General features: G+C 44.2%; 1 long non-coding RNA gene across 1 annotated transcript in view; it reads left to right on the forward strand.

Moving 5' to 3' along the window:
* Nucleotides 1–8,088: 8,088 nt before the first annotated feature.
* The window catches only part of LOC125180109 (uncharacterized), a 69,382-nt gene continuing 53,198 nt past the window's right edge, over nucleotides 8,089–24,272 (forward strand). The window contains exons 1-3 of the long non-coding RNA XR_007158369.2: nucleotides 8,089–8,176; nucleotides 15,028–15,116; nucleotides 21,045–21,213. This is a non-coding gene — a long non-coding RNA (uncharacterized lncRNA). The remainder of the gene's footprint in view (nucleotides 8,177–15,027; nucleotides 15,117–21,044; nucleotides 21,214–24,272) is intronic.

Raw genomic sequence — 24,272 nt, forward strand, 5'->3', positions numbered from 1 at the left:
TTATTCTCAGAAATATCTTTTTTGTTGCTGTTGTTGTTTTGCTTATAGGTCAGGGTTTTGTGCTTTTATGACTTGGAAGCATTTCAATGGAATATACATCATGTCTGCAGCAAGGGAAGGTTAAGAGTCAAATTTTTGGAGAGAGAGAGATTATAGAAGAGCCACGTGACTGCTCCCGGATTAGCAGCAGTAGCAGAAGGAAGCATTCCTCTGATATTACAGTAGCCACCGTGGGACGTGCCTGAAACACTGAAGAGTGGAAGCTGCAGTTTGGAAGCTCCTCACAGATGTGTTTATGAATAAATCACTCCTCATTCTCCTTTCCACCCCTCCATTCTCTCTAGGTTTTAGTTTCAGAAAGGGCTGATATTGGGCAAAATTATTATTATTATTATTATTTTGTACAGGGAGCCCTGTATCACAGGTCAGGAAACTAGTCAGATAATTAACCTTAACTCTGCCCTTTGTTACCTCTGCTGTACAAATAGGAATGTTAAAGACTCCACTGAAACAGCTGGACTGAATATATATATAATTATTTTTGTGTATTATGGTGACAACTGGGAGCAAAGAAGATTATGGAGGACCTAACTGACTGCTTCAGACCAGACTCTCTGGGTGACAGAAAATGAGTGAAAGACATATTCAGGCGCTTAGATACTGGAGGTTGAACGTAGATGTCCACAACCAGGCCATTTGTATTGACAATGTCACCCTTGAATCTGGTGGGTTTGATTCATTGCAGAAGGAAGTCCCTGGTATATTCCCCCACATGAATGACCTTGTCTCTTTGAGATTTTGCCTACACATTCGTTGAACACTTGGCAGAATAAAAGTTTTGGTAAGGTCTCGGCAGCACCACCTCCGCAGTTACCGATAAGCGTTATGTTACAAATTTCCCGATTAGAGGTGATGCTCACCTAAGTGTTAGGGCTAACCAAAACGAGATAAGAAAAACAAGACTGTTGCTTTCAATTCATTGCAGAAGTGTCATCCTTATCATAAAGGAAACGTTGAAAACCACAGGCATACATAACTTAGGAAAAACACATGTGGCTTTGGGTACTTGTAAAAAAGATGATAATGCAGCACTCTGAGTTTGGGTAACCACAAGGCCAAGGGGGGCAGGCTCTTTTCTGGCTTTGATCTGCCCTTCTGCACAGCCGCTGCATGTCACCCTCCGGATGAATGGCACCACCCTCTTTGAACTCAGCTCTCCACACAGACTGGCCAAAGAGCTTTTCATATTTTCCATCGAGAGCTTTTCCATTTGTCCCTGCTAGGAAAGGTGAAGTTTGTGTCAGGGCATGCAGGCGATAAGGTGAAAGACATTTTCCTAAAGCAAAAGAAAAAATGGACGGTGGTGTTAGCATGTACCCAGTGGACCATAGGGAGGTGGAAATAAAACCCCACTGCCCTTGGTGCCCGTTGACTTGTCTCCTCCTCCCTGGTCACCCTGCATTGACCCTCCATCCACCCTGGGTCCCCAGCGCCAACCCGACCCTGCCTCTGCTGCAGTTTTGAGCCACCGAAGAGGTGTTGAAGCCTCTCTTCTGAATATCAATGTGAATTTCACAAGCGTGGTTTAAATATAGCTGCTTGCTTTCCTGGGAGACCCTGTAGCGGTATTCTCGCTGCAGCAAAAGCTGCACCATATGCCCAGCATTCGCAGCCGCTTCCCAGAGACCGCCAGGGACTTGTTATTCTGCGCTTGGCTCACACGCTGTTCCAAAAGAAAGGCTTGCCGGGGAGAAAGGATGGAGGGACAGACTGCAGCTGACGTATTTCACACATTCAGATGTGCAGCTCAGGTGCGCCTATGCAGCGTTACACGCTGTGAGGGCCGGACATGGCTCTGAGCAACCTGATCTAATGTGGAAGTCAGCCTAGCTCTGAGCAGGGGCTGGACCTCCAGAGGTCTCTCACCACCTAAATTATCCTGTGATTCAGCGAGAAGCTCAGCTTAAAATACAGACATATGGCAGAGGCATAGTAAAGAAATACGAACACTTAAGACACCTGGGTCAATTTCTGTCTTCCTCTTTTTTTTTTTCTTGTTTTGTTACCATTTATCTTACAAACTCTTTGAGCGTGGTCCATCTCTCATGCCATACACAGGCCAACGTCGCTTGGACTTTACTGCCCTGCAAGTGAAAAATCTCCCTTTTTCCTAAGGCAAACTGATTGCAAAACGCAGTTGGGCCCATGCCCAGGTAAAGCACAAGAAAGTCAGGCAGCCGTTCTTTCCTTGTGTTAAGTATGTAAAGCTCTGCAAGTGAGTAAGCCTTTTTCTGTTTAGGGTAAGCAAGGATGCCTCAAACCTGGGGAGTGTCCAACTCTTAGCCATCATTAAGTGATTGTGTTTCACCAAGGCATAAATTACGGCGCCTTCAGGACAAAGCTAATAGAAAAAATGCTAATTAGTGCTAGTCAGAAATATTCCAGTGGAACATTTTCCTGTCAGAAACTCTCCCGATAAGTCAAAGTTGAAAAGTTCCAGGAGAACGTGTTGGTCTCGCTGAATCTCTGATACAACATGGTGGGCTGGGGTGCGGTGGGAGTAAGGAACGAGGGAACTCATCAAAACCCTCTTGTTGATCCCCTGCCAGTGTATCTGCCTGGCTGCAGGCCTCATGGCAGCTGTAGGGACCAGAGTTTGGGGCAATCTGCCATGCAGACCATGTGCTGGTGACTTAGTCCTGAAAACTCTTGGTTCCTGGATGGTAGCAGTAAATACAGAAGTCAGCAAGACTGGCTGTGTCCCCAGCTCCCTTATTTGTGCAAAATGACCCATCCCCGTTTCCAGATTTGATACTCCAGTGGGTTCAACCAGAACTTCTCCTGTGCTTCTGAAAGACGAGGCTTGGATTTTGTTCTGGGATTTCTGCTGGAGGAGAAGGAGGACCTAGCCTGATATTAGCTGCATTTACTTGGCCTCTGGTTTCCACAGGTGTAGCTTATCTGTGCTCTCCGTCCCTGACACGTAAAACCATCATGCAGTGCTTTTTTTCATCTCTCACTTTCCTGCCTCCTGACAGAGCCACCTCTGAGGCTGAAGAGATGCGATTTTCACCAGCCCGGTCCCTGCGATATCCCTAAACTCCAAACGAGCCTCATGGGCTCCATTTCCACATCCCCTGGGACACTTATGGCTCCCTGGCCAGACTGGCACTGAGCACTGGGCTCCTGTGGTGGCAGTCAGAGAATTCTGCTGATACCAGCACCTCCTGCACCTGCACTGCAGGACTGGGAGACAACACATGTAACCAGCAGCATGCTGAGGTGGTGCATGCCGTGCTGCATATTTGCTCCTGGCTCTGCTAACTCCCTCTTGGCTCCACTCCTTCTGAAACCCTCCTAGCTCTTTGTATTCCCTGTTTCCTTCCTGTAAAGAATGCTCCCAGAGCTGAGCATGCATAGAAGTGACCCTTCATTCGGCTAGCGCCCTCTCTCCAGATCCTAGGGCTCACAGAAGATGGCTCAAACGCTGATCAGAGTACTGCAGTAACCAAGGCTAAGGATACCCTGAATTGCCAAGCATTAATATTTGATGCATTTCAATATTTAAAGAGCTTGATAAGATAATTTAAGAAACACTGTGACTTTTTAAATTATTTGTAGACAATTTATAATGGAGCAAATCCACCTGGAATGAACAATATTTTGGCTAGGATAGATGTATGGCTCAGACAGCTGCCTTCATTTATTTAAAACATCAGAGGGATGACAATTTTGAAAATCCTCTGCTAGAAACCTCAGGTCTCAACAGGCCAGACTCCCAGCCAGCAGAAGCTAGCAGAGGATCCAGGAGGTGCGTTAAGGCTGTTTGCAGTATTGTTGAAGGATAGTTTTGCTTTTTGGAAACAAAGTAAAAGAGATAGAGGATTTCCCTGAAAGTTTTGTTTTCAGTGAAAATATTTGGGTTGTCGTCTAGAATTTGAAAACCACAGCTGGAAAAAAAAAAAAAAGAGCTGCTGGTTGCCAAGAAAAAAAAAAATGCTGCCGTTTTTCCTGATTTATTTGTTTTCCTGGAAATGTCCTGGCATAAGCAGCTCCAGCAGTTTTCACCTGATGAGGATCAGCCCCAGTGCTGATAGCACTGTCACTCGCTCGATAAACGCCGTATGAGTCTGTACAGAGTTCCCTGCGGCATCTCCCGTGCATATCACATTGCTGCTGTGCGCCAAAAGCGGAGGACAGGGAGGCGAGGGCGCAATTCCTGCAGTGTTAAATTGAGACGCTTTGTTTAACACAATATGCCTCAGATGCACCCAGCGAACCTGGGGAGCTGTGCAAGTGAAGCTTTGGACATTGTCTAGTCCAGCCCTCCTGCTCGAGCAGGGCTTCCCAGAGCAGGTTGCCCAGGACCACGTCCATATGACTTTTAAAGATCTACAATGAGGGACGCTCTAAAATGCCTCTGGGCACCCTGTGCCAGGGCTCTATCACCCACAGAGTGACAAAGTGCTGCCTGATGGTCTAGGGGAACCTCCTGTGTTCCAGTTTGTGCCCATTGCCTCTTGTCCTGGCACTGGGCACCACTGCAAAGGGTGCTGGATGAAGGGAAGGGAAATGCGGAAGGCATAGAGTTGTGCTTTTCTGATGGCTGCAAGCCGCCTGGGGAGGAGGCCCCCCATGGCAGGTTTCCTTCAGGCATACCCAAATGTCACCATCTCAGCAGCTGTCCTGGGAATCCCGGAGGTCATCTTTAGCCCTCCAGGATTAGGAAAGGAGTTTTCCGTGCTGTGGGAGGAGAGGTGTGGCTGAGGGGCTCCCTTGCTGCCGCAGTCTTGTCGGGATGACGGGATTTTGACAACCTTTCTCCAGAGTGTTTTCGTTTCTGTTCATCAGCTTGTTGGTCTGATAACATTAATCAGCACTTCTGTGGAAACAGTGCTTTCAGAGACGAACATTGTAATCAGAATGAAGAGACACTGATGAGTATTGCTAAAATTAAAGAGTCTAAATCCAGCAAAATTGCTTTCACTGGGAAAATGTATTTTTATCCGTAGGCGCCGTTATCCACTAGCTCCACGCTGTCTTGACAAAGCCAGGCATGCTCGCAGTCGGAGGGGGTGGCATCTCCGTGGGAGCCCCAGCAAAGATGTTGCTCACAGCTCACATTTTCCCAGTGGTACTTTCCTTGGTGTGTCGGTGCTGTCCCTCCTGACCCTGCTATCTAGCCAAACACTTGCAGTGAGCAGCTTTGGCTCCCAGAGGAAGACAGTCCAAAAAGAGAAAACCCGGCCCTGTGTTCATGCTGGAAGAAATTCGTCCCAAACCCTGCTGTTGAAGAGATTTGCAGCGATGTTGTGCATACCCCATGGTCCTGCTCCCCATCTCCATAAGCTCCTCACTGCTCTGCTGCCCCTTCGCTGCGCACTCTGGCAGCCTCTCACCCCACTCCATCTCGGAGCCACCTTCCCAGCTTTGTTCATCCACATTTTACCCCAGTCAAAAGAAATGTTCCAATTTGGCATGCTGGCAACTTCCAGCATGGGACTGAATATAATGAGACATGAAGAGACATTGCGTATACTTGAAGACAGGTAGCAAAACTGAAATCCCCTCTTAATACTTTCCTTTCTGAGATCTCCCAGAGGAAGGGGCTGTCTCTGTTTTCCCTCTCGTAGCTCTGTGCTTCTGGCTGGGATATTTTCTGGACATGTTTAAGCCCTGCTGGAGTCAGCAGCTTCAGATGTAGGGGCTGGAAGAGGGGACCTTTCCTCACCCCCTCCTGTCACAATAGTACAAACTGGAGCAGATAAATGTTCAAATCCAGGGAGCAACGCAAGAGCATAATGTTAGCGCTAGTGTAGCTGGGATCGGGTAATTTGTGTATGAATGTGACTGAATGTTAGAGGACGAGATCTATTTGTCCATAAACCTGACAAGGGTGAAGCATTTCAGAAGCATCTTGTGGCCTATAAAACCGAAATGCAAAGCCTGAGCATATCGCTGCCCACTGAAAGCATTAAATGGCTCACAGCACAAATGCCATAAAGCTGCAAGTGCACAGCTCGGGGGCACCCTGAGCCTTTGTTTTCCTGCTCCAGCTCAGGACAAGTAAGAGTTGTTCCAGTCTCCATGAGTGGCTTCCTACTTCACTGCCTCTCTGGCAAGAGTGAGGAAAGCAGAGGAGAACACAGAATTCCTTACCTCTGGATAATACTGCTTATACTTCACACATTGCCACTTAATATTGTTAATACAGTTCATACAACACAGGATGGAGCAATATACAATTAATATAATTGCTAGATTATCATTAATAATTTCCTGCATGCTCTCAGGGGTCTAAACCAGCCCCAGACTCTCAGGGCAGCAGTCCCATGCAGCATGTCCAACCAGTGATCAGGTTTCCTAATTTTTCTGCCTTCCGCAAGAATATCTGCTCAAAATGTTTGCTTCACTCTTAGTTGGAGGGCAGAAAGGGGAAAGACGGATCTGATTTTGGCTGCTGCTTCCTTATGTACTGTCTGGGTATGCCTCTGCGCCTGGTTTTGCGGTGAGTTGATCAAACGGTGGCCTCTGGCTGCTCAGAAATGAAAGAGCTGCCTGGCCCTGGGTGAAGAAGTGACCCCACTGCACCTACCACCAACCATGCATTTGTGGGTGGGAGGATGTTCCTCAAAGGAGGATATTTCAGGAGCATCTCAGCCCTCAGAGACAGCCGTCATCATCCCACTACTGCTAACCAGTAATGATACCCAGAAGACGCTCACCTTGGGAGACTCAGGCCTTCACTATGCGTGCAGTGACCCCAGCAACCCTGCTCTTTTCTTGAGGCATTAAAAAGGGGAAGCTACCAGCAGCCAGAGGGAACTAAGAAGGTATGTTAGGAAACCCTTTTTCCCCATGGGGGTGGTTCCTCCACTGGAAGAGAGGCCTGGAGGGGCTGTAGGATCTCCACCCTTGGGACGACTCAGACCTCACCTGGACACAGCCCTGAGCAACCTCACCCAAATTGGACCACAGCCCCTCCCCATCTCAATTATTTTGCGATTTCCAAGACCAAGATTTTGACAGAGAATGTCTCTGGAACTAACACCTACTGCTTACCTACTGGCAGGCCCAGGGCAGAGGCACAGAGCCAAGCGTTTCTGTCATGGGAGCGGGCTGCCTCCAGACTTACCCCAGTGAATCCTGTGCAGTGTTTTTTCTTCTGCTAGTTTAAGATTCAGGACTGAAAAGCGGAGGAGACAGAGATTGATCACCTGATACTTTAGTGGTGATTATTATGAATTCATTCATTTTAACTAATTTGGAATTTATTTTTATTGTTCTTGAATGCAGCCTTTGGATTGCTTAATAACATTACATCTAGTGACTGCAAAAATAAATATCTGACATCTCTAGTTTTGCAGTGTGTCATCTGTATGGATGTTTTCTGATGGATAATAAAAAATACATGCTTGTTGGGAATACATGATCTATAAATCAAACTTTTCCAAGGTCTTTGATTAATGTTTGTGAGTGGTGTAAGAAAGATTGCTTTCACCCCGTGACAAGTAATCCCTGCTCTGGGCTTCAGTAGTATCTCCTGGCACTGAGGTCATAAACCACTTTCCATTCAATCACTTTTGTTTTCATTTTCCTATAACTTTCTGGGATGCTCACCTATGGGGCTAAAATTTTCCATGCTGAGCCTCTGCCTAAGGGGGGCTTTAGATGCTGTATTTTGGGAGGGAGAGTGCCCAGGGCAGCCAGAGGCATCATTCTCCCCCCCTTCCTTTCTGTGGCAACGATAGTTGGATAACATTTGCAAAGTGGCATTTAAGTCCTCATTCTCTCTAAAGAGATGGGTACAAGCTGTAGCTGAAAGGAGCTAGTGGCAATAGGCTTGCAAACACATGAAAAAATATTAAATCAAGCATGAACTAAGGAGTTGCATGGGAAGTGGTAGGGTATAGCCCCAGACCAAGACGCTATCCATACACAGCTAATGCCCATTCGCTCTCATCTGTGGGCTGCTCCACTCCCCAGCTGGGCATCATCCCCAGGAGATGATAGGTGGGGAAGGAGGTGGGACATCTCCAAGAGAGCATAAAAGTCTCAGAACTGGCCCTCCATTTTCCTAAGCTTGCTGATGTTATGAGTGATCTTACTGCCTAAAATTAGGCAGTTTGGGGTTGGAGCTTTGGGAGATGCTACAGTCTGCATAGCAATTGGAAAGGTTAGTGTGCCTTTTTAGCCAGGTTATTCATTGAAATAGCAGCTTGGCAAATCTGAAATTAAAAAATCCCCTGTGCCTTTTCTGACCATTAAGTAGGACAGCCTAGGCTTTAGATATGCAACAGCCTGCCTTAAATGCTATTGTCAAGGACAATACCTCGTGCCAGTCACCAAGGTAACACTAGCTTTTCCAAAGCTCTTCTGAGTTTCTGAGCAGTCTGGTGCTTCCACACTCAGTGCAGAACTGTGAGCTCTCTTCTACTGAGATTATCGGTGTCCCTGCATGGGATTGTCTCTGTGTCCCTGCTGGAGCAGGGGGTTGGACCAGAGGACCTCCAGAGGTCCCTTCCAACCTCAACCATACCGTGATTCTTACTTGTCCTAAATATAGCAGGATTTTAATCTGTCCCTGGAGTTGTTTTTCAGTTTTCATGTGGAGAGTTGTATCGGCATAAAGCATATAATCAACTTTGAGTTGCTGAAGGTTATGGTAGCATCTGTGGCCCACAGGAGCTGCAGGAATCATATTGTTGCTCTTCGATGCCATTTTAAATCCAAATGCTACACCCAAATCGTGCACCATCATGAGAGCTGAAGAAAGGTCAGGTCCAGTAAAAGAGGCAGTAGTGTGTGATCAGCATGCTGCCTTTCAGGAAATGCCCATGGCCTCTGCTTTGTCCAGGGTGCAGGGCTGAGTGTGTTGTTTCACACCAGGATGGCTGCTGGAGAAAGTTTCACAGAATGAGTGTTGAGTTATGCATAAAATGTCCTTGAAAAATAGTGGTTTGCCCACGTATGGTTAACAAGGCCTTTGAATACAAGGGAATGCAATAGTGGTACCGATTTGTTTATAATACTGATGCTCTGGTGAGCCTATACCTTTGATGACAATGCTAGTGCCACACTTATGTGGCATCAATATTTTATCCAGGCCTCCCTGAAGCAGTCCATTGACTCACGTGATACTAATTGTTTTCCTGAACTGGACTTGTTTTACTGTAGTAAAGATAGTAGCCCTGAGTAGCATGTCTTGTTCACAGTGCTTGAAACAAAAAACAGTTGGGCTTTTGGAGAAACTTGTCTCTTGGAAGGAAGAAGCAGGGTTTCTAGACTTGCCACTCCCTGCCTGGTCATTCCCATGTTACAGTGGATGGGATGGGTGTGAAGGGAAGACCTGGTGCCTTCCAAAGCTATATTTGTTTGGTGCTGTGTGGCATGCCTGCTCTGTGGCAAGAGAATGTGAGGGCTATGGGGCAGGGATCTTGTGCTGCAAATACTGTTGAAGATGTAGTGAGAAAAGGGGAATTCAGCATGCATCTTCCTGTATGCTAGTCTGCCTGTGCATACAGATCAGGACTGCAGCCTGGAGGCCTCTCCAGATGAGCTCTCACTCCGGTGTCCTACCCTGCCTATTCCTGAGTATGTTGTTGCCACTAACGAAAGTGATGTTACCTAACAAAAGCCCTTTGTAAAAGTTTACCACACGTACTTTTTTTTCTCTTAACCTTCTTTTTGTGCTTTACTCTGAAAAAGCCTGCTTCTGATCACTTGCAGCCTGGAGAACCTGGCTAGCTGAGTTGGCACCTTTGCTGATATCCTTGCTCTCTGCTGGCAAAGCACTTGCAATTTCTGTTTGACTCCCTGCCTGGCTACTCCCAACAATTATCCTTGGTTAACAGTGTTGCTGTGCCACAGCCTCCTTGGTGTCATCTCCTGACTTTAGGAGATTAAATAGCACAAGCAGCTGAGAATATGTGGATGGGTGCCAGAGAACAAAAGCTGAAAGAATTAGTTTTTATGGTTTATTGAGTATAGTGGCATACTGAGGCTTGTCTAGAAAAGCTGAAACAGCTGGCTTTCAGATAACTTCAGTCATTTTAAGGCCATCTTTTTGAAGGTTTTAGTGGGCACCTTTTAATTCTTGATGGTCTGTCAGCTGGAGGCTATTTGCTGCCCTGCTGTGTAGCAGCTGGGTGCTTGGTGCAGGTGGTCTGGATGTGCTGTTGGGAGGGTGGTTTTGGTGCTCTTTCTAGTCAAACGGGTGCTTTAGCGAGGAGGTTGACCACGTGTACAAAGCACAGTTTGTTCCTGAGTTCGCCCATTCCTAACTTTTATGGCTACATGTAGCCACAGAAGTGCAGCAAATCCTGTTGCGGCCTATTGTAGCACGTATTTGATAACCAGCCATCTCTTAGGGAGACATCATTCAGTGTCATGTATTGGGTTAGTGGGCAGGTTACAAACATATGTTATGACCAAGGTTATTCCACCAGGAAAACTTAAGTGATCATGTAGCTTGGTTTTTTTCTATGGCATTATGCTTGCCAGTTCAGATGAGAAGATGTGATATCTTCAGATTTAGCAATTAAAAATATCTGCATAAAAAGATACACTTCTTGCAATGGTATTAGCTTTTACCTAAACCCTAGCCTTAGCATTATGTCTGGAAAGGTCTTCTGGCTTAACCTTGCCTTTTCAAGCCCACAGAGCTATTCATAGCGGTCTGAGCTCTTACGGTTACCAGAAGTGTAAGGATTCTGGTTTAAAAACATGCAAGCAATTTTACATCTGTGCTTCAAGTTTATCTGGAAGCAGTGACAGATTCTTAATAATTTCAACTTCGTTTGCAGAGCTAATCTGCAGTGTGATCCTGCTAAAGCTTCCTATCTGCCTGGAACCGAGTCAAACTGTGCTGTGACAAGCATGGGAGCAGCCGGTGTGCTGTTGGCATCAGCCTGAGTGTCTCTTCAGAAGGAACATATGTTCTCCAGTACAGCCACTTCATTTGCTCTTCCCTTGCTAACTTTTACTGTATATTTTTCCCCCTGTTGATTAAGAACTTTGACTTTCTGAGAGGTTTAAAAATTTTCCCTTATCTCTGGAGGTGGGGAAGGGCAGATGCTAAGAGACAGAAGCTTTTGTTGATGAAACTAATCAGATTTGCGTGTCCTACCTAAGAAGGAAATTAGAATAAAGACACCAGTAATTTGAGCAATGTTCTGAAAGAGCTCCATGATGGCAGGCTGTTAAAACTACACCGCTGTTCTCTGGTAAAGGAGGAAAATTAAATGGAGTTGCACTAGGTTGGTGAACCAACCTCTGAAGACTCCAGAGTCTTCGGTTTGGCTCAAAGGTGTTCTCCAAGCTTGGTGGTAGCACTGGGTTTTGCAGGGGATTCCCAGGCATGTTAGCAGAAATCATAAAAATGAACAGAATTAGTGGGGGCATGAGAATGAGAAATAGATTTGTGATGAAGCTAGAAGGAAAGTCCTTTGCATATTAATAAATGTTTTAAAAGGTAGAGGAGGAATAAGCACTGATTTTCTCCATGGGGAGTGGTTGTTTGTGGAATCTCCTGCATGTCTTTAAAATGATCGAGGAGACAGCCAATTTGTTGCTGACACAGATCTTTTCAGGATAGCCCAAACTGACTTGAAAACTGCAAAAAGGGCTTGCAAATAAAATTCACTTTAACAGCAAAATATCTTTGGGGGGGGGGGGATCTTCAGTGTGCTTATGTATTGTTGATCTCTAAATTATCAGGCACCACTCACAAAAAAGGATCCAAGGATTTGAGGTATTGTGTATAGGTCTGAAAACATCAGTTCACATCTCAGCATGGTCAAAAAAGGCAAACGGGATGTGAGTAATTATTAGGAAAGATATACAGAGGAAACCAAATGACACCATTATACTGCTGTACAAATCCCACCTGTGCCTCAGAATTACACATGGCACGAACCTTTGCTCACTCTGTCTTGGAGAATATCATGGGAGCAATGAAGGGATGGGAAGAGGAGATCTGGGAGCCAAAATTTGGGCAAATACTCTTTTAAGAATTTCAATTATTATTATTAATAAGAATTATGAAGAATTAAAAAGAATTATTAATAATTTCTTATTCAAATGGGAAGAAAACAACTGAAAGGGCTGCGATCAAGTCCTCTCTGTTCACAAATAGGAACAGGGAATGAGTAAATAACTGAAAAATGTTCAAATACTTGAAGGAAAAAAAAAACCACAAACATTAAAATAGAAGGAACGATCCTTTCCCATGCATTGCATAAAGAAGCTGTGAAGCTCCTTGACAGAAGATGCTTCAATCGATCATTCAATCAATAAATTAGGAACCTCATCCAGAGATGATCTGTCAGAGGTTATTTAACTTGATAATAGCTATTGTGGCTAAGATGCCAGGTAAATATAGTGAGAAAGAGGTGCTAGTCTGGTATCCCCCCTCAAATTTGTTACTGGCAGCATGTGATCACACAATGCAGGCGGATTTATAATGAATCTCTCTGGTCTGTATACCTCTTAAAAAAATAGCTTTTCTCTCTCTGCATTTTCCTTCCTGCTATTGTGCTTCAAGCTGTTCAGAGGAGGGCTGTGTCATTATGTGAATTTACAGAAATAGGCATGTTGGGACCCTCCTTTTTGTTGGATTCTCCGCTGTAATCCCTGCAAAGGGTACTGATGGTAATAGCTTACAAGGACAGATGGCACTGAGATATTTGCAACATTATTTGAGACAATAAAGTCTGTTTTGTTCTATACAACCTCAAGAGCCCAGGTACAAGGTCTCTTGCAGTCAGCTTTTTCCATGTGTCCCTGAATGAGTTGGAACAAGAATGCAAAATGTGATTTAACAGTTTCAGTGGTTGTCCTCAAAAGCAATGGCATTTTGGTGGCGTGGGATCCCATTGCGTGCATTTTTTTCCTGAGCTTAGGTATCTTCCGGAGTGAAGGCACTTTGCACGTTGTGAGTTATTCTAGCAGTGATTGCTTTCAGAAGTGTGAAAATTTCTGTTTATTTCTACCGCTTGCTAATCCTGTTTTGGCTGGTGCAAACCTGCAAGGAGTAGTTCGCTCCATGGGATGTGTTACTCGGAAATGATCCATACTATTGCTGAGATTTGGGAAGTGCTTTGATCCGCTTTGTGAAGTGCTTCACTTGCAAAGCAAACCTGGTGCGTGTTTTGCTCGCTGCCAATGTGGTGCAAAGGAGGAAAAAACACTCAGCTGTTTTATCTTATCCCTTTGCTTGATATGGACAATTTTGCCTCTTGTATGTTTGCTAGTCTTCAACCTGGGAAGTTTCAAAAAGTCTGTCTTTGTCGGTATAAGCTAAGCTCCATCATTCAGCATCAGGCGAATGTGTTCAGAGCAGATGTCCTCCAAATTGTCCCTGCTCTGTGTGGTGGGTGGCAGATGAGCCAGGAGCGTGTACGCAGAGCAGATGAGTTATTTGACTGCTTAAAGAGGAAATTGGAAGAAGGATGGAGCCGGCTGCCAGGCTCACAAATGAACCATGTAGGGGTTGCTGTATTGTGATGTGCCTCTTGTCAGTGTCCAGCAGCAGCTGCTTCAAAAGCAAGGTTGAGGAAGGACTCCAGCAAGTGTCTCATGGCCAGTTCCCATGAGAAGCCAAATTTTGGGGGAGGGCTTTCAAAAAGATGGGGTCTCGTGTACCTTTGAGGAAAACAATTGCCCTTTTAGTCCCTTGGATGAGCAGTGGTTGAAATAGGATTCCCTAGAGCTTCCTGGTGGACGGTGGTCCCTGACTGCTGCTGGTTTAAGGAATTTGGCCTTGGTTTTTCTAGGCTACCTTACTGTAAGGCTGGTGGAAATGAGCACATCTGCCTGCACAGTAAGCTTTGTGCTAAGCAGCATTACAATATTGCAGAGAGTGCAGAATGCTGAATTTTAAACTAGAGGAGAGACCTTCATCCGTCAGGTCTGAACAAGACAGACATCCTGTGGACAAAAGAAACATTTCATTAAAACAAAAAAAACACAGTAAAACCCATCTAACGAACACACAAACGAGCAACTTTGTGATGGGCAGACTTATATATGCATTCCTGGGGACTTTTGTAGTTTTACTTTGAACTGGGAGAGACTCCAGGAGCCATAGCATCTCTTTCCATAATCTGTGTGAGAAATATAACTTAAAATGTGCTGTAAATTTTAGAAAGGTTAAACACCTTTGGAATAGCTAAATAAATCTTCTCTTCATGGTACAATAATTTAGCATCAAGGCCTGCATCTGGAGACAGAGGAACAAATTGTGCTGCTTCTGTTTTTCTGCTGATGGACCTGATTTCTGTCTGGTAGCTGTTCCATATGGCTTATTACTTTTACTACCTTTTCCATATTAATAGCATCCTTGCTTTCCTGACGTATATTTCTTGTGAGAGCTGTCAATTCCTCTTACCCTCACTAGTGAACGAGTCTGGCAAACATGTTTATGCGCTGGATCCACTGCCAGCTCCTCCGGAGCAAAGCGAAACTGAGGTTACTGCAGCTGGTGTCCAAATCTGCTGACACTGCACTCCCTTGGGAACAACCTGGTTTACTTAATCAGAAAGTCTGCGTTGAGCCTTGTGAGGTGGAGAGCTGAGCCCACGTTGGGAAAACAGACAAGGCAGGGCAGAAGTGTGGTTCTGGGTGGTGGAGAAGAAACTTAAAGGAGAGACCAGCCCCACGGGTCTGGAGGAAAGGGGTCTTCAGGTCCCATTTGGAGTTAAAAAAATGAACCCAAGGGCAAAGGCAATTTCTCCTAGACCCATTTGAATTTTAGGCTACTTGTACATTTTGTTAAAGGCTCTTTCTAGCACTGAACTGTGAAATCTAGGCAGCCAGAACTCTAATAGGATTTCTTTACAGTGTGGCAATTATGGTGATTGATATGGATAAATGTGATCTTGAAAGACCATTAATGAGACAATACAGCTCAATACTAAATCTCAAATGCATTTTGAGAATGAGAACGCCAAGGAAGATTGTGCAAGTGTGTCTATTTGCACTTGGCTCTCTCATTTTTTTCTGTTTTTTGTTCCACAAAACTTTTAGCGGTGACCTCAGCCACACTGACATGGATTATTGCTCTCTGAGAAGGCTGTGCTGTGACAGATGTGCTTACCTGCTCACACCAAAAGGATGTAAGTTAAAGTATATATGTTGCTGTTTAATATCTTTTTAGAGGGAAGTAAAAATTTTCTGGAACACTTTCAGCAGTAGCAAGAGGAAAATGCGAATCTATTACGGGAACATACAAAAAAACTGCTCACAAAATTTCGTGTGAGCAGAAGTGTAGAGATCAGGTGCTCTGCAGAAAAGCAAGATGGGCAGAGTTAGGCTGAACCATGCATTGCATCTAGTAAAGGAGTTTGCAAACATATTAATTTGGCTCTATAAACAACCAATTCAGAATTGAAATACACAACCAGTTCTTTGCAAATCTTTGTGAGCTGGGAAAACTGACCTGTAGCAAATTTCTCATCTAGCACCAGCTTCTTTCCAAGCTTCACCATCTCTGAAAACCTGCTAACCTCAGCCTGCTTTCCCTCCAGCGCTGAGTTAGGTGAGAAAAAATATTTGTGCAAGAGGAAAGCATCGTCCCAAGTGCAAATGTCGAGCTCTCCCCTTCTCCTGGAGCTCCTGGCGGCTCCTGCTGAACAGGCTGCACTCCCCTCTGCTGGAGGGAGGCTCAGAGCTTGGCAGGAGAGGAGCTGCCTTGGCTTGCCAGGGGAAGACAGAAACCATGCTCTCGCCTCAGCGAGGGAGGTTTTTTCTTGCACTGACTGCTGAAGAGCTCGGTGAGAGGCGGAAGATGCTGTGTCCTGTCCCTGGCAATGCATGCGTGCAGCTTAATGACTGTATTTTGCTGGCATGGATTTCTTACTCTTGTCACCGTGAGATTTTTCTCTCTCAAATACTATATTTAACCTGATGCTTTGTCATGCTGCTGTCTCTGAACAACAAGCAGACATCTTTAGTGAGCTAGCTGCAGTATTTCCCAGATCTATGCCCTTTAATAACCTTACTAGATTTTTCTTGCTAGTACGTATTATCATACCTTTATCCAAATCATGGAAAGATCTCATGTGATTTCAGTCTTCTCAGTGTGTCTGGACATGTTTGGAGTTGGAGTGCTCCAGGATTAGAACTAGCACGAAACAGTGGTGGTAGAGAAGATGGAGGTACACTCGGGAAATAGGAGTATTTATTTTATTATAAAACCTCAAGAAATTCAAACATCAGAGTTTGAGTGTGACATCAAACATATCACAACCTGGACCACCAAAATTTACCCTGTTACCAGATGCTGAGCTCCAAACAGGTCTGTCTCTCTCCAGTGAGACATGCTGGGTTGCTCTGAAGTTGCCAAGCACTGTAGATTTGTCCATTGCTCTGACTGTACTCACAGTAACAGCCAGGAAAAAGAAATCACAGAGAAAAAAGCATCAGTTTTTAATTCTCTTTTGGAAGAAGGACCTTTAACCTGCTGGAAGAAAGAGCTCATTAGGACCCACTGTCTTCTGGTGATGGTACTTCTAGCTAGCAATTATCTTGAGGGTGGGAACCACTTCACACAGGCTGTCTTTCCTGATGCTTCCAGGTTTCTAGGACAGGAACATTCATTGCACTTGCTGGTTCATCACTCATTGTGTCCACGTTTTCTTTTTTTTTGGTAATTGCAGCTCTTCACTGAACATCTTGAGTGTGGCTGAAATTTCTGCACAGGGACTAATGCTGAACTGGAAGAGACAAAACCGTATTGTCTCATGCTAAAGCCACTTTATTTTTCATTCAGGCCAGAAATATTTTTCTCCCCCCTGTGGGATAAAAGGAAAAGTCTCAGTAGGACAGTGTATTTGGGGTTTGGCACTGGAGACTGACTTGGGAGAACATGGCGTTAATTCTCAGATTCCTTGCTGTTGTTGGTACAGCTCTAACCATTTGCTTTATTTTAGTGATGGTACTTTTCATTGATGATATGTCAAATTCAGCAAAACAAGTTGTACTGGAATCTGTTGTCCTTGGATCACCCCTCTGAGTTCAGGTGTTAGATTGGACAGACACTGCAAATAAGAAAATGGTGACTTCTCACCAGAGTGATGTGCTGTAGCCTGACATTAAGACTTCTTGGAGCTCTCCTTAGTACACTGTAAAAAAATCTGTGGTATAGAAATATTTATTAAGGAATTTCTTTAGCCCATGTTGGCTTTCTGGTGTTGGAAACTTGCCTGACACATATTGAATTATATTGGAATATTGCCATTACTTCGCTGAAAGCTGGATATGACATTTTTTTCTTAACATCCATTTTGATAATCTTAAACAGTCTTAGAAATTGAGAAATGAGAGCTGTCTTTGGAAGCATGTGACTAGTGACAAATGAATCAGCACTTCTAACAGGGTCAGTAGGATGGCTGTGAATTGCAAGAACCCTCCAACTGCCTGTTCTGGTGGTTTGCAATGTATTAATGAGGAACCACTTGAAAAATTTCTGTATTCAGGCAAAACAAAGGGAAGAAGTATGAAGAGGGAAATACTCATCACTGGATATTTTCAAAACTTGACTGGGCAAGGGCATGGGCAACCTGCTCTAGCTCTGAAGCTGCCCTGCTTTGAGCATCAAGTTGGACTAGGGACTCCTCAGTTAATCAGTGATTCTGCAAATTTTCCTGAATAAGTTCTCAAACTAGAATCTTTTTTTTCTAAGTATTGTCATGGCCTTGGATGTGGCAGGAATGAAGCAGAAGGTCAGGAGCTGTCTCAGCCAGGCTCACCTTAGTTCTAGGCTGAGGAAATCATAAGCTTGGGTATGACGCTCATAATCCTACTTCTTTACTGAAAGGGGCTATGGAGCCCTGGTGGTGAAAGACTGTGCAGAATCCCTGATCAGAATCAAAACAGCAGTGCTCCTGCTTCCAAGGGATCTGCAGATCTCACAAGCAAGATATATTGCAGCTGTAACAGCAAATGTTATTCGACTGTATGTCAGCAGAGTTACATTCGATAATGGAGTTGTCGAAGCTAAATCAAAATCGGTCCCAAGAGAATTAATTCTGGGCTTTCCTACATAGGAAGAAAAGAAATGAACATATAAACATCCACTTATATAAAATTTGACTTGGACATCAAAAGCCTTCGTAAATATCCACAAACATTTCTTAATAGGTCTTATTATCTGTTGAAGGCTGTGCCGGGGAATGTGAAATGCCTGAAAGCAGACCTCAGCAGATGTGTGGCACACAGCATGCTGCCCCATGTGAAGGAAAGGCTGAGCCAAAGTCCTTTTTGGTGACACTGACTTCTTCAGGAGCTTTAACATATTTATGTCAACAGGTATAGGAGCTCACCAGCACCCTTACTTGCCTAAATTATTTCTCAGCATTTCCAGTCTTAATGGGGGAAACATTATGGTGTCCAAATACAACAAACTGTTGAAAATCTCACGCAGGACCAAAGGACAGAGGACGTGCTCTAAGGATTAAAAGCAGTGAGTGTTCACTAAAGTCACTGTTGGGACGTCTACAGTCCACAGGGCTATGCAGCAAGTGGTAAGAGTCCACCCGTGTCCCAGGAGAGTGTCTGTAGACTGAGGACAGGCATAAGGGTGCAGCCTGGCTGGGTAGATTTCCAGGCTATTTATACCAGACTGACAACTAAGATGTGTAAGTTCATTTTAAGGCAGGGTATATGCTGAATGTCAGAAGTTCCTTGTTAATATGTTGAAGTGTGGGCAAGGGCTCAGATGCCTGTGTGGTGGGAACAAAAGCAGAACCATGCCTAAGCCCTCAAAACCAGGCACAGGACGAGCAGACAGCAACCTCCGAGCATCACGGGACATCCTCCTGCTGCTTCCTCAAAGCCCTTCACGCTTACTGTTTCATCAGTTTCTGAAAATCAGCCACCTCTTTTTCTGTGTGGCCTCTCTGCTTGCTTTCCAGTGTTGATCAAGTGTCATTAAATAACCAAACCACAACCTTTTCAAAGCATTTAATCTTAAATAAATTCAAGGTTCTAAGTCACACTGTGTAAAAATGACCGCTTCACCCGATTGGCTTGAAAACTAGAGCTGCCCTTCAGAGAAGGAAAAAGGACTTTCAAATTATTGAATATTCTGGACAGGTTCACTTATTTCCTCCTGCCATTTTAAAGGGCTCAAAACAGGCCTGTATTGTGGAGTTATTTCTTGGTATTGTGGAGTGTTTTCTTGGTGCTCTTCTTCAGGAGCTATTCTGGAAATACTTTACCTACGAAATATCAGTCTTGACTTCTCTTAGTTTTCAGGCGATTTGCACGATTTTGCATCTCTTACGTGTGTAGTACACTGTCTCCCAGAGCAGGGACCTGGGATGCTTTTCTGCCTGCCTTCCCTCTGCTGCCTTGTTCAAGGGGTTCCATTGGGGCTTGCAAACTTAACTATAAGGCGAGGATGCAGTGCCCTGTCCTCAAATCTCCAGGTTCCTCTAGCCAACATCACCCTCTTGAATGTTGCCTGGAATCACTCAAATTCTCAAAAATTCTCAAAATCTCGATGAAAGTTCTGTGAAAGGCTTTCCCCCCATGCAGAAAACCACCTCTACCCAATTATCTGGCCTAGAAGGGAGCTTTAGAGGCTGTTTCAGAATATGAAAACGAGTCACCACCTGTAGTACCTGCACTTCAAACTCAGTGTCTGTATTTCAGAAAGGACTAGTGCTAGGTGATAAAGTTATCTATTGGTACGTGCACAGTACTTTGCTCCTGAGCCTTTTTCCTGACACTGCCTTGCAGCGGATTACTTTGAGGAAGATGGTAAATTGAATTCATCCTGTGAGGAATCTGCATTCAGAGCCTTCATTCACTTATTAAAGCAGAGTCAGTGTTTAACTTTTCTTCGATGCAGTATTAGAGGGAAGTGAATGAATTATTGAATGAACTATCTTCAAAAGTTCCCTGAGGCTTATATCATCCTGCACTTATCAAAAGTACGATGCCTGCTGTGCTCAGATAATCCATTTATAAAGCTTTTAAAAATATTTAAGGGTGAACATTGTCTTTCTTAAAGGCTTTTCTAAAAAAAAAAAAGTTTTGTTTAATTGGGAATAGGAAACTGACAAAATCTCATTGTTTAAAATATTTTTGAGGCTTGCTCCCAATTCCCAACAGCCCCCTCTATTCTTCAAACTGTATTTTTTTCATAATGTTATTTTGAATAAGATAACTTATCTTCAGTTTGCTATCTCTGGTTACCGGATGTTGTTCAGGCTTCATCGTACACCTAGAAATCTACCCTGCGATCCAGGATGTGATAAAAATGCTGCCTGCTGGCAAGTGTGCAGGGTGCTAAGGCGAGGCATTATCACACATTATAGATTCGCAGAAGTGTTGGTGGGAAGGACTGCTGGCGATCTGCAATCTAACCACATATCGCAAACGCTAGATCAGGGCAGCTGCAGCGTTACCACAACTGGGGATTTTCCTCTCAGCCTCCCTGGTCACCCAGGGGAATTTCTGGGGAAGAAATTTCTCCGGATGCCCTCCGATGCCTCGTCTCCTAAGAACATTGCTCATCGTTGCTCTAGCTGCCCTTTATGCAGCTGTTGGCTGCTATCTGATGTCTCCTCACCCTCCTCTTCACTGACTGTGCAAGCATAACTTTGCAATGCTTTTTTTCTGAATTATGTGCTGCTTTGTCATCGCTATGGATAGGGTGGTGAGTATTGCCTCCTCCAGATGTTTTGTCCTTTTCCTGCAATTGTTGGATTTCAGACTGCTGCTTATAAGGGTCGGTCCCTAAACTGACAGTGAAATTCAGCTCAAAGTTTCAAGTTGTGTAGCCAGGCAGTGTATGTCCAGTTGTGGGGGCTGATGACCTAGAATAGATATTGCTTCCAGGTGAAATTTGAAGTCAGTTCAGTAAAAGCTTAGTGCATGTAAAATATAAGTGATTTCATTAATGCTGTTGACTTAAAACAGACATAAAGCTTATTGTTTGATCCTGACTTTTAAGCTGGGACTGTTTCAAACATTGAAATATAAACTTAATTTTGTATTGATTCAAACCTTTTCCCCCGCTTTTGCTGTTTTTACAGAATGAGCTGAAAGTATTTGGAAGTACAAAAAGCTGAACTGTCCTGCATCTGCTGGGACTGCTCTCTCACCTAGCAGGAGGGAAAACACTTGTCTGTTAAAGACAGTGAAAGGTGCTTTTACAGCAGAATGAACAACACTGATGTTAGAGCATGTGGAATTAAGCTGAAGGTAAATGTGACTTTTAAGTGCTTTTATGTTATCCCAGCTCCTTGAGGGCAAGTGACTAAATGACTGCATGTCTAATAAATAATTATCAACCTAAATTGAATAATAAATCCCGTCACATAAAATCTAATTTTTCGTACTATATATATATTGCAGTCGCTCCAGTTCTTGCTATGGTCCATCAAGTTGCAAAGATGTCCGGTATGAATGGATAGGAGTCATTTGCCTTGATTTAGGGTTTTCATTTGCTGCACAAGCTGGAAAATTAATTGAAATGGGTGTTCACACTTCAGGGGAAGCAACCCTCAGCTGATTGAGAGACACGACAACAACTTCCAGTTTGTAAAGGGCGGCCTTCAGATGACTATGGCTTCTGATTCCTTGAGGGAGCAGCCCACTCACATTTCCACAGCCTCTCTTTAATGGTTTGCTCCTTCAAACAGTGGAGGAATGCTTCTTACCAAGGCATTTTCAGTGTTTTTGGGCACTGTTGTCATTGGATTCCTAGAGGAGTTGAGTGAATGAGTCCTGAAGGTGTAGAATCAGAAATGTCTATGGGAAAGACTCCAGCACCTCTGTGAATTCTGGAAACATCCATGACAATGTGATGGATGCTAAGCTCTTCTCATGTTCTAGTTTGCTTGTGAACACACAGGTCTGGCAGTTCTGCAGATGCTTGGACATCAGCTGGCACCTTTTAAAACTCCTCTGAGCCTGTTGACATCGCAATCACCAAAGATCTTGAAGTAAAAGTGCAAACAGAAAGGATCGCCCCAAAACAGGTGATAAAGTTGATTTGCTGATGAGGAAAGATGAGTCTTGTATTATGGACATATTGCATGTGACCAGAAAAGGTGTCTGCACCTACAGAGACACCAAAAATGGGCTTCAGAGGAAGGTGAGAAGAACTGTGTGGTAGATCTCATGGTTACCTTTGAATATTTGAAAAGCCTCATCTCATGGAATACTGCTTTCTCACAAAGGTTTGTTGAGTGGATGAAACTGGAACTGGCTGCCCTGCTCGAGCAGGAAAACCTGCTGAGGATATATAAAACATAACAATTTATTATATCCTGGAGGGGGGCGTAAGCCATCCAAATTACCTTTCTCTTGGGAATCAGAAGGTCATGGTTTAACATGTACACAGTACAATCTGACCAAATCAAACATCAGTGTTTTATTATTGATTTTTGGCTATCCATTTAGCTTTTAGATGTTAGATGTGGGATGAATACTTCATATGTTTCACTAGAATCTGGTGTTGCAAAATAACGCTTAACTGAAATCTCAATTTTTCAATGCAAATCACTTAATATTTAATTGTGCCTGGCCTAGGCACTTCTGATGTCCCACTATGCCTGTTTCGTTTGTGACCCACAGGGTTCCTCAGCAGGCTGAATAGCTTCTGACTCATTTGCATCCACTCAAGCTTTGCAAAGCTAACCAGAAGTATCCACAGATATTTTGCAAATAAAACCTGTGGACTCAAGCCAAGGAGACCAAAGACACTCTGCAAACTCCCTGCCAGATTTTGGGTAATGAGGAATGTTCATGGAAAGCAAAAACACTGCTCTCAGTCAAGGGATGTGTTTCATCTATTCTGGAGGATTTTGGAGTCATAATTTGAAGATGCAAGGAAGGCTGCTCTAGGAGTGGAACAGGAGAACAAAACTCTCACAACAAAGAGCTGCAAAAAGGCCAGTTACTCTGAGCATCAAGGGTGGTGAGGAAGGGAGTGAGCTCACTGATCTTCTTGCAACCCACCAGCTCAACAGCACCTGGGCAAGGAAGTGTCTATCTGTGCCCCTCTAGAAAAAGAGTACTGGGAGGGCTGCTGATCAGCAGTGTTCTCCCAGGAATACCCTCCCACATCTGCATTGCCCAGAGAATGGGGCTGATATGTAGTTGCAAGTCCTCTTTTAGAAGCTGTCCAAGCTAGTGTTCCTCAATGGCTAGTAGAGGGTGAGGCACAGCAGTGTGGGTATTTTCCATACATTTTTCTTGTCCAGCATCACTTTTTTCTTAACGGCTCACTTTCTGCATTTTTTTCACCTGCTTATCATGTTCTGGTTCTATGCTTTTCCACCTAGACCTGCATCCCTCTGGCTATTTCTCCTCCATCTCTTTCTTTTAATTGGGCTGACCAAAGCCCTGTCACAGTCTTTTTAGATTGCAAAAGAGGAATTGCCCTGCCACAGAAATGCCATGTGATATGTAAAATCCTGCCTCTCTCCAAGACAAGTTGGTCTTCTGTTGACCCTGGGGTTGTCAGTGTTGTATCCCGAGGGTATGGGCTGTGCCCAGCTTACCTCTAAGGGGAATTTTACATTACGGGGTCAGCAGTCAGTGGGATCCAAATACTGCATCAGGTGGGAGTCAGTCTAGAGACCTCCAGCAGCCTCTCCTCACTTTCAGGGCTGCAACCTGTTGCTGCAGTAGTCTAATCCATCACAAGAAAGGAACAAGCTTTTTCTGCTTTTTGACAGAAACAGTCAGATGATCTGCTCCTGATAACTACGGTAGGTCTGGAGCTATACATTACAAATGAGATGCTGTGATGACTCTATTTGCTCTTATGGAGAACTTTGCCAGGTCTGGCAATGCTAAAGGAAGCAGGGAAATGAACGTATCTGCACTCACTGAGACTGTTTTGAATTAACTTTCTATTTCTTTTTATTTCCCTGAGGCAAGGTCACATGAAGGTATTGGAAAATTTCAAGGCAAGGAAACTCAACACCTCAAACTTTCTATAAAATAGAGTTTTATATATATAAAACCCCGGGATATTTGGCAGTCTGGCTAATCTCTAAGCAATAACTAAGGTTTTAAATGCTTTCTCAGAAAACCTAAAGGCTTTAATTCTGGCAAAACGATGTCAACACACTGTCAGTTTCCTCCTGGTAGGTAATTACAGAGAGCAATAAATATTTTTGAACTCCTAGATGTGGGCTACATCAAGGGGAGAAGGAGAGAGATTTGAAGTTGTTAAAGGCTGTCCATCTCCTGACTTGGAAAGATAAGCATCTGGCAGGCACTTCAGCTGTCAGGACACATATTAGTAT

This window comes from Anser cygnoides, chromosome 3 (assembly GCF_040182565.1).
Source record: "Anser cygnoides isolate HZ-2024a breed goose chromosome 3, Taihu_goose_T2T_genome, whole genome shotgun sequence".
Taxonomy (NCBI): Eukaryota; Metazoa; Chordata; class Aves; order Anseriformes; family Anatidae; genus Anser; species Anser cygnoides.